Source organism: Triticum urartu, chromosome 3A, assembly GCF_056163025.1.
Source record: "Triticum urartu cultivar PI428250 chromosome 3A, HENAU_Tu73, whole genome shotgun sequence".
NCBI lineage: Eukaryota > Viridiplantae > Streptophyta > Magnoliopsida > Poales > Poaceae > Triticum > Triticum urartu.
In genome coordinates, this window is record NC_141875.1 from 718832186 (window position 1) to 718843412 (window position 11227).

At 44.0% G+C, this 11227-nt stretch overlaps 2 long non-coding RNA genes across 8 annotated transcripts; one reads left to right on the plus strand and one right to left on the minus strand.

Moving 5' to 3' along the window:
• The first annotated feature begins 3318 nt into the window (after window positions 1-3318).
• LOC125546253 (uncharacterized) lies at window positions 3319-5742 on the plus strand. The gene is made up of 2 exons (XR_007300517.2): window positions 3319-5179; window positions 5337-5742. It is a non-coding gene; the product is annotated as an uncharacterized LOC125546253 (long non-coding RNA).
• Window positions 5743-5929: 187 nt separating this feature from the next.
• On the minus strand, window positions 5930-9481 carry LOC125546252 (uncharacterized). Of its 7 annotated transcripts, XR_007300516.2 has the most exons (6): window positions 8749-9481; window positions 8580-8639; window positions 8125-8394; window positions 7065-7775; window positions 6706-6803; window positions 5930-6330 (listed from the first exon to the last, which is right to left on the minus strand). It is a non-coding gene; the product is annotated as an uncharacterized LOC125546252 (long non-coding RNA). The 7 variants fall into 7 exon arrangements; XR_007300511.2 differs by having other exon boundaries at window positions 5930-6243; window positions 6706-7775; XR_007300512.2 differs by having other exon boundaries at window positions 6706-7775.
• Window positions 9482-11227: the final 1746 nt, after the last annotated feature.

Genomic DNA, 11227 nt, shown 5'->3' on the forward strand with positions numbered 1-11227 from the left:
GATTGAAGATCATCGAATTCAAAAACAACCGGAGCTGCTTTGACATTGGGTTCGTTAACCCATATTTCGTAAATGCATATATGTTTAAGCACAGGGCAAGGGAGACTGAGGATATCTTGCTAAGTACGTTCCTTTGTCACCAAAACAAAAGGAAAATACTCTTTCCGTACAACTACAAGTGAGTGTTACTGTCTTCTGCATATTCTGTTTCGCTTACTCGGTTAAGTGTACTTGACGAGTTATGCGCGCACGCAGGTTCCACTTTATTCTTCTAAGCATTACGCTTGACGATGGAAAAGTATAAGTCTTGGACTCAAGACGTTATGCTTTGTCGGAGTTTGCAGACATCATCGAAGTACTCCAGAAGTAAGTTCAATCATTATCGCACTATATCGGCAACTTTCGTTCATTTACTGATATCAAGTAATCATTTTCTTTGTCGGGCAGGGCTTGAAAAAAGTTCATCAAGAAGGTTAATGGTGAATGGAGACAAGAGCTGCTATTTACATAACCCAGAGTAAGTAGTACTAGCTAGCTAGTTTCGCGCATCTCTCGTTGATTGTAGTTTCAATATCATTATCATGGTTCATTATCAATTTTATTAAACTTTATTTTCGTATAGTGCATATATCAGCAACCCGGAAATGATTTATGTGGATACTACGCCTGCGAGTTCATTCGCCAATTTTGAAGTACGTAAACAATATTCACAATTTTATTTTATCATAATCAATTGTGTTTATTTCATTCATATATATATAGACACACACACTAGCACGTATGCCCGTGCGTTGCAACGGGAGAAGTAATTGACATGTCCATAAAAACGTATATCAATGAACACAACAACATCCGGATGGTGCCACCTCACGACAGCAGGAATACGCACGCCGAGGTTGAAATCCACTTCCTCCTTTGTTATGGTTATGTCACGAAAGTCTTAAAAATAATTATTAACGCATGATTGATGGACTCCGGAAGGATTAAGTTCAAAAGCTTAGAAAACAAAATAATAATAATGAGGCAAATTTGACCTACACTACCACAAATTCAACATGAGTCAAATGAACCACATATTGTAAAAAATTAGGCTAGCTATGCAACTACACTGGAGAAACAACCATCGTAAAAGCAGAGATTCGTCCATGAAGCATGATGAATGTGCTCTCTGTTTGCAGAAGTTGTACTAAATTATGAGGCAGGACTTTCAACACCTGGGTGCCCCTACACCCTCAACAAACAGTAAATTCAAAATAAATTGAAAAAAAAACCTGAAACTTTGAGAGATCAAACATTCTATGTTTTTTTTGCAAAGTTTCGGCTACAAAAAACATACGAGGAGCTCTCGGCTAAAAAAAAATCACAGTTCAAAGTTTATGTGCCAGAAAAAGTGTGCCAACCAGCTCCTGTAAGATGAAGACCGGCTCTATTCCTGCATAACAATTTTGGTGATTTTTGCTTACTGCTTCTTTCCCTGACAGTCATCCATCATTATAATGGATAGTTTCCCTGTTTTTAATGTAAAGACAGTAAAAAATAATAATTCTACGTGCACACCAAGGTGCATATTTTATACCTTTTTTCCATTGCGATCAATCTTATATGTTTGCATCATTGATATCAAAATTATATCTTCCTTAGTTTAAAGTGCAAAACTGATGGATAGAATTGGACGTACAATGGCGTACCTTGGATGGAGCACGTACATACGATGTTTCGGAAACTCGGCGGAACAGCGAGATTGGAAAGTTCAGGCGCGGATGCAACCGATACCTCACAGCGAACTTGTCGGAGTTGATTGCGGTCATCTATTATCCCATGCCTCGATCTTCTTGAATCATCATAGCTACGTATTCTCCCATTGCATGCAAATCAGGGGAGAAAACAATCAATGATTTAATTAGCATGGCACGGAGAGAGTCAGATCAACCCAATCTATCGCCGCATGCATGTGTCGGCGAAGATAAATCCAGCAAGGGTACTTACTGCTGGTCGCTGCTGGCCGCATACATGTGTCACTATCAATGATATAACTCGGCTGCAGCGGAATCCATCTGCCCAAAAGCATAGTTGTCGCTGCTGGTCGTCCCATGCTCGTCCCGTGCACTCCGCCGGTCGCCCCTCACGGCCTCCAGGATCACAACTCTATAAGAAATCGGCCAAAATAAATTTCAACGCGCGCTTGAAGCCACACGTTGGCCCCGACGCTGCCATCGATGGGGTGGACTAGCTCCACGTTGATCTCGCTCAATATGTACAGATACTCGTGCTCGCGACGAAGAGCTCGCAGCGACCAGGGCGTCAATTCCAACACACGCAACGCCAGCTAGAGCGCCCCGCGCTACCAGCGAGATCAAACGCCGTCCGATTCTAGAACGCGTGCAAAGAAACATAGAGAGAAGAAACGTTGGCCGTAGCTGAGTTGATGCTATTATTTCCAGAGGGCTCTCAGTTTGTCCATCGCTCTTGTACGAGGAGACGATAGATACCGGCGTAGACCCACACCGTGCGCCAGGAGAGAATATGAAAGATCACAGAGCCATGGATGTCGACGGGAGGCGGCAAGTCAGATGCACGACTCAAACGATGAGGAGAACTGTAGGCCGAAAACCTGTCGTCGCAGCGCCGCGAAACGATCTGATTTGGGGTTTCCATCGAGGGACTCGACTCCTTTCAATAGGTGCCTTCGGCTTGTGGAACAGGTAATGAGTGCACGTCGGGAACCATGGGCTCTTGCTTGATCAGGGTTCTTGTCGGGGTAAGAGTTCCTCGGGATGGTAGGAAGGACGGGATCAAAGCCTGCGTAGGTATTTCTTTTCCATCGTCTGGGACAAAATTTTCTTAGCGGACGAACGACGGATAGAAATTCCATGTAAATAGTACCACCTCGGATAACGAAACTAATATAGGTAAAAAAAACTGAAAGCGTAAACTGACGGAAAGAAGCGTATTGTGACGGTGAACCCGACAAAGTCAATCCGTGCTTCATTATTACTAGCAAAAGGGCCCGTGCGTTGCAACGGGAGAAAAAAAATTATCTCCAATGTCCATGATCACATTTTGTTGTATCACCGAGATTCCTTATCAATCTCAATTTCGTGAAATCATGAACGTTTTTTGAAACTCATGAACATATTTCAAACTCATGAACACTTTTGCAAATTTTTGAGCATTTTTTAAACTCAAGAACTTTTTTGAATTCATGAACATTTTATACTATTTGTAAAGTTATTTAAAAATTCTGAACATTGTTTAACAATTTTCTTGAATCGGAGAACATTCCTAGAATGGACGAACATTGTTTGGAAATTAGTGGAACAATTTTTTTAAGTTCACGAACATTTTTTCGAATTAACAAACACTTTTGGTAATGCATGATCTTTTTTGAATCAGCGGATGTTTTATGAATGAATAAAACATTTTTTGAATTTTTAGGATATTTTTCCATATGATTTGAATTGGCAAAATTTGGTCAATTTCATTAACTTTTTTAATACACGAACTATTGATAAAACATGAATATTTTTTAATTTTCCGGACATCTTCCATTGGGATGTCCGCAGCGGATGCCTTTGTCTGCCTGCCGGTTGACAGCAATGGTGGCATTTCAGTCTTCTAGTCGCTGCACCATGGCCATGACAGTCGTTGTGCAGCGAGGAGGATGGATGCGGCTATGGCCGGGGCTGGAGTTTACATAGTCGGCAGATGGCAGGGCAACTGACGAGGTGGTTAATGGTGGGCAATAGACAAACAAACATGTGGCGTCGGAGTAGGTTCTTGGGCAACCGCACATGCTTAATGTAGGGAGGCGGAATGATGACATGTCATTTGAACATGGAGTTGTCGCGTGCACCGGAAAACAGCGCGAGCGGCGCTCTCGGGAGGCGCCACTTTCAATGCGAGAGTGCCAGTGAGAGGTCGTGTCGCTCTGAGCCGGCATAAATGCATCGTTGTGCTCTGGAGCGGCGCTGACCACTTCGGACGTGAAGGATGTGGGAAAGGGGGGCTGGGGTTTGGGTGGGCCATGGCAGATAGAATCGAGGGTGGCAGATGTCCGGACGCCCGCAAAGCACCTAGCTAGTTTTTGGATTGCGGGAGAAATTAAGTTTGGACCAGTCGGCGGGCCGACACAGACCGTCATTTGATGACAAAACACGTCCGGATCATGAGGTCTGGATGATTGCGGGCTTTTTGTGAGTCGGCGTTGGAGATGCCCTTACATACTCTTGAAGAGTTTAATAATCCATTTAAAGTATTTTATCAAATTATCAAAAAAATTGAATTCTAATAAATTTTTGCGAAATGGATTCTAATGATTTTGATTATGTAATTTTTTTAATGGAAGGACTGTTTTATTTGAAATATTATATTTCATTCCCAATATCTTTTACACTATTAAGTGTTGACCCTAACGCAAGCAATATTAATAACCGGCTGACAAAAAACAATGTTGGGGCCTAGCCCACCGGCACGTAACACCCATCAGGCCATCACGTGTACCTCCACCGCTAGCTAGCTTATGCTTATCCATTCATCTCCACGAAGATGCATCTGCATCCATCTCCCATCTCTCGCTCCATCGTTCTCACATCCAAAAAAGCACCGACAGAGCTATCCTTCGTGGCCCTTATCCACAAGGCTGCTCCTCATCCGTCATCACCCCAGCTCCCAGCAGCGCTGCTCTCTCGTCTTCTCCGCCCCGCCCCCAGTTCCTTCCAACGCCTACGCGTTGGTGCTCCAGCCAAAGACAGCCGCCGTCTGCTCCGACCTGGGCCAGGAGAGGACGCCGAGGCTGGCAAGGGACGGGGGTCGGGCCGGTGTGCAAGGTAGCTAGGAGGCAAATACTTGGTCGCGCCGAGAACGAGCCTCGTGGCTCCCCCCGCCCCTCTCTATAAATCGCGGGTCCCCTCTCTACAAATCGCGGGTCCGTGGAGCGAACAGCCTTTCTTCCTCTGCTCTGACGAGCTGCCTTGCTTGGATCCGTCGAGCGAGGCGCCGGTGGCGGCGGTGTCCGACGTGCTCCTGGCCGGTGCCCCTTTCGTCCTCTGCTATGAGGCCGGGTCCGGGCTTGCCTCTGTTCTTTTGCCATCCCACAGTCGACCGCTGCCTCTGCTCCAACCATGACATGACCTGAGTTCCTTCTATTCTTTTTCTTCGTTTATTTCCTTTGATTCTTGAGGTAGCATCTCCCGCTCGATTAATTCCATCTTTGACCAACTCCTTTGATGCTACTTGTTGTCGTCAACTCACAAACACATTTAAACTGGTGGGACAGTCTACAAGTAAACGATGTGGGACTATCTATTAACCATAATCTTCTATACTTTTTATTACAGAAACACTCGCTGGAACATCTCACGCAGACGGGCTAAGGCCCAAGTGGCAACGCATCAGCCACGAACGATCGCAAGGCAAGGCCCGAGCAAGAGCGCAGATGGAAAATATATAGATTAGTGCACGTACGGACGCATATAGATAGTACCACCTTGGATATTAAGAAAAATATCAAATCAAGAAAAAACGGACAGGAAGAAGCGTATTATGACACGGGAAGAAAGCGCATTGTGACGGTGAACCCGGAGACTCAATCGATGCTTTATTATTAGGGAGAGATTATTATTATTATTAGCAAAAAAGCCCGTGCGTTGCAACGGGAGAAAAAAAATCACATCCTAAAATAAATATGACTCAAGTGCCCCATCCACACGAGTCCATCCATGTTGGCATATGTCACTGCTTATACTCCTTTTGTGTGTTCTATAATTGCAATGAATGATAGCTAAAATGACAAAACTAATTTGAGGGGAAGCTAAAATGACAATTTTAAACTTATTAGACGCAACATTCTCATAACATGTAGAAAAAAAAGGTAAACACTCGTGCTGGAATCTACCTAAACAATAGAAAAGCATTGGCATACTTTAAAAAATAAAAAATAAAATTTCTGAAACACACATACTTTGCTACATTGATATGCACGAAAATTAGTTTAATATCGAGTAGTTTGTGTCACATCCATGAAAAACTCTCACTGCGACTCCATGTGCATTAGTGACGGGCGCAAACGGATCAATAGAGACAGGCTTCTTCCCAGCGGCGTCCAGGAGAAGAGCATGTCCGATGATGGTCATTGGCTGGTCGACGAGGTAAGACATGACATGGCGTTGTGCACCACACACACCTTGTCCACGTCCTCAAGGGGATGGCCCTCCAGCACCCATCAACGCACACATATTCCTCCTACTATGTGCCCGTGTATTGCAACGGGAGTAACAATGATAAAAAAATTCATGGATGGGCAGTGGACATGATGAACTTATACTACTTGCGCTGCATCATCAATCAATTTGCATTATCATTAAAAAAAGTGTCACAACCTTTGGCAACAGCAGGGCGTAGCATTAATCATTCTAGTCGAAATCATGAAGTTTGAAATGGATTTGATTTCCAAAACATGAATTTAAAATTCAACTAAAGAGAATTATTTTTTCTTGGTGTATACATTTCAGCTGTGTCCCCATAATCAAAATATACTACAGCTTTTCAGTCAAAAAACATTCTTTCATTGTTTAAATAAAACCATTTCAAAGTTGTGCCTCTCTGTGAGTTTTGAGCCATGCTCTTACGTATTTTTGTGCAACTACACGATGATAGTAGAAAATGATAAACATGCCAAATCTGGGTCAGAAGAGTGCAAGAAGGCACCTGTCAATAGCAGTGGACCATTTACTGTCGATAAAATCAGCGGATACACTTAGCACAGTCTGCATTGCAGACTTCCCTCATAAAATCCGTTGCAACTCCTGCAGTGATAACCGGAAATATTAATATAAATAATTAAAATGCGGACAGAGGACATATTATGCGTCAATCATGAACAGTTTGTTGCCAGAAGATCATGTATTGTTGTACTCAAGGCAATTATATGCTAGGTCTCCCATTGAAGAATGTAGCTGTCAATTGCCACTGAGAACTACAAGTATCATGTAGTTATGCATGGTAAGCTTCTTGAAAAGAATTACTCAATGCAAGCTTGTTACTGAGATGGATTATGCAAAACTCACCTCTATCCATGTTATGTGAGAGAAATTCTAGCAGAACTTGAGTTACTTCTGCTGCATCATCAATGAATTTGCACTATCCTAAGAAATTATATGTATCACAGTCTTTGGCATGAACCACGCTGAACTACAATGCTCTTACTCTCTGTTCAATACTTGTCTCTTTTTTCTTATCTAAATTGAAAAAGAAATGTCACCATGGTGATAAACATTTATGCTAGAGCCACAAAATTTAATACATATATCTTTTTGTCTATCTACAATGCAATATTATGAATGTCATAACTTCAAACAGAGAAGATTAGACTTGATTAGATTTAGAACTGATTTTCAGTAATCTTCATGTGTCGTAGGGCACCATGTTCCCTTGAAACTAATATCAACAAAATAAATGTCTTACTCCAAAGTCTTGAGGAACATAATAAAGATACACATAGGGAATTAATATAGAGTAATCCAAAAGAAGAACCAATCAATTAAAAGGTATCCAGATCATATGAGGAATGAGACAACACTTTCATTAACATGTCAGACCAGGATGAACCAATCTAACAATAGTCAAATAAATAGAGGAACTCCACCATGGAAAGAGTGGTTGATTACTTTTCATGCTTATTCCCCAATAGGTATTTTTATCAGATGGATCAAATGAACTCTATGCATAACCCGCCATTCTTGGTATGGTTTGTGGCACAGGATGGTGGCATCGCACTCCTGCAATTGATATGTGGTTAAAGTATGACCAGCAGCTACATTCAACTCAACATAACTCAGAAGAAAAATCCCCACAAAAGGAAATTCAAAAGACATGTAATAATTGATAGAAACCTAAAACTGAGTAAGAAATACCTTAGATTAAGCATTCATAATTTGATTTTGTAGTAAAAATCATAACTTGGTCAGAAAATAAAATACCTAAGACTCCGTTGTATGGGATTTAATAATATGTCATGCATTGTATCCTAAATTCAGGACCAAAGGATGTGTTCTTAGATTTTAAATATAATTCTATCAATCATGTGAAAGGAAATAATCATCGCTATCTATTTTCATTAGGCATTACCTCAAACACATGGGTCAGCAAGTCCAACAGGTAGATGGAGGGATGGCTGGAATTGGGCAGAGCAGAAAAGGGCACGTTGCAAAAGTTTGTTCTGTTGGGCGGGGAGGAGCAATGCTTGCAGCTGGCTATCTATTTTATGCTTGATATGTCGTTGACAACCAAGTGAAGCTGCTGCAACTTGTAAGGTGCACGCATGGTGGGTGTCTTGCCATGGTTGCAGCCATGCTAATCTTTCCCTATGTCCTGGTCCATACTGGGGAAACAAATAACCTGCATACTAATAATGAACATACTCAGAAAATGCATGCAAGAACTGAATATATGAAAGTAAAAAATTGTCGACCTTGCGCCACTGCTACTGTATCATTGCAAAAATAAGAATTTACACCCACATCTTGTAGAAAGAAATCGGCACACAACATTAGCTATCATTACTTGAGACCAAAATTAAGTACCTTTAGCGGTCATCTCTCGCGTAGAATTATATCCCGTTTTCAGCTTTTCTGCACAATTATCTGCAGAGAAACAACCATAGATTAGATTTTTTTCTTTAAGCATTACCAAATCTCCACATTCATCGGAAAAGAAATAACAATTAGCATAGGTATTTTACTTAAGCATTACCTCAAACACATGAGTAGGTCCAAGTGTCCAACAGGTAGACGGCAAGGGGGATGACTGAATATTTTGTAATCGTCATGTCGTCCAAGGCGAAGTGAGGCAGCTGCTGCTTGTAAGGTACGCGCATGGTGGCCGTCCTGCCGTGGTTGCAGCAACGCTGATCTTTCCCTCGCGTGGGGCCGCAATTCCGGCTCGCGGATGGCCGGCGAGCCACCGGCGAGCAGCAGCAGGACAACTGCCACACCTCACAGCTCCCTTATCTCTCCCTCCGGCCTCCCATCTCCTTCCTCACGTGCTACCTTTTCTCTCCCGCTCATCTCTCTCTTCCCTCACAGTTACCCGACGCCATGCCGCGCCCGCCAACCGTCATGCTCCGAGCTCCAGCCGCCTTCCTTGCAGATCCACCGCCTGAGCGCCACTTCCCACCGGATCCGGCGAGATTCTGCATGTCCTTGCCGACCGCACCACCGCAGGCCCTTGCAAGGCCGCCGCCGGTTTTGCCTCTCCTCCACGCCTCTCCTCGCAATTATGAAGGGGTATCTAGTCATGGAAGGGGGATGGAGGTGTTTGGGTTGCGGCCGCGTCGGCGAGATGGCGGAGGTGCGGCCGCGGCCGCGAGATGACGGAGGTGTGGCAGCGGCGGCGGCGGCGCGAGGATGGCGTGGCTTGAGCACGGGTGAGGGGTCGAGGAGGCACATTATTTTTGCGCCCCTGGCATCGGTTGTTTGGGCTGCCGCTTCAGCCGGGCGATCCACCACAGCGAGGTCGATCCATGGGCTGAGGCCCAGCTAGTTGTGGGGCGCACCGGGAGCAGGCCTAGGTGGGTGGTGCGAACGTTGCAGAGACAAAATTTAGTAGCACTTCGAATATGTTTTAAATTCAAACTGAAAGTGTAAAATCACGTGAAGAAGCGTATTGTGACGGTGAACCCACAGAGTCAATCCGTGCTTTATTATTAGGGATAGATTATTATTATTATTATTATTATTATTATTATTATTATTATTATTATTATTATTATTATTAGGGAGGGATATATATCCGTTCTTTAAATTAGCCCTGGCAGAAGTGGGACATACTCCTACTAGAAGATCGCCCACAAGCAATTCAAGAGGAGTTGGCGGGATTCTTTGTCGACTACATCTTTCCTAAAGACGGAGAATGCTATCGGGATATGAAAATTTATTCATAGATATATGCATCGATGTGTACTATATGTAATAGTTTCGGATAGATATACGAAAACTTGTTGTTTGACCAAGCACCTGGAAAGAGAGAGGTCACTCTTCTCTCTATATATGTTCATGATCACGATGCTGTGTAACTAATGGTTCCTTCATTTAATTGTTTACTAGCTAGCTAGCGTCGAGTACGTTCTCTTTGTATGTACTAGCTACCGTCGACCAAGCACGGAGAAAGAGGTATGGTCTCCTAGGACTAGTCGGTGCGGCGAATGGTGGCGACGAGCCCGCTCGGATGCAAGGCAGGGAGAGAGAGTGCGAGAGGGAAGGGGATAGTGCGGGGGGAGGGGGGATGGGGGAGGTAGGGTTCGAGAGGACGGCGGGGTGGGCTTATATATACACTGGGGGGCGTCGCGGCATGGCCGACATGCAAACCCCTAAACCCTCCAAAACCACCACCCCCCTTAAAAAAACAAAAACCCCAGCACCTGAACTGCTGACGCGTGGAAGCTTATTGGTCCCGGTTGGTGTTACCAACCGGGACCAAAGGTCCTCCTGCCTGGGCGCCCCAAAGCGGCCACATTGACCCCCTGTTGTCCCGGTTCGTAAGTGAACCGGGACCATAGGTTTAGGGCTTTAGTCCCGACCCTTTGGTCCCGGTTCGTAAGTGAACCGGGACCATAGGTTTAGGGCTTTAGTTCTGACCCTTTGGTCCCGGTTCAAGAACCGGGACTATTGGGCCTTACGAACCGGGACAAATGACCCTTTTTCTACTAGTGTGGGTGTGTTGGGGACACAAGAGACTCTTTGTTATTTGGTTGCAGGGTTCCTTGAGAGAGACCATCTTCATCCTACGCCTCCCACGGATTGATAAACCTTAGGTCACCCACTTGAGAGTAAATTGCTACTGTCCTACAAATCTCTGCACTTGGAGGCCCAACAACATCTATAAGGAGAAGGTTGCGTAGTAGACATGAAGCACCAAGGAGGAATAACCTAAATAATGGAAGCATGACATGTGAGCATGAAACAATTAAATTGACTGCTTATATGTTGGAATGAAAAGTCAGTAATAGTTACCTTCATGAACTGCTCCCTATTCAAGGTAAGTCGTTGCTTCTGCGCTTCAGTTTTTTCATCTTTTAATGAAGGTAGGTGTGGTAGTAGTGCGAGACGGCAACCCAACGCACCTCGTACTGCAACTGACGAGCTTTCTTCTTCGCAGCCGCCAGCAAGACCACATCAGCTCTGACCTTGTGCTCGTCAAGAACTCTATAAAGTTCCTGCAATCATGCATAAAA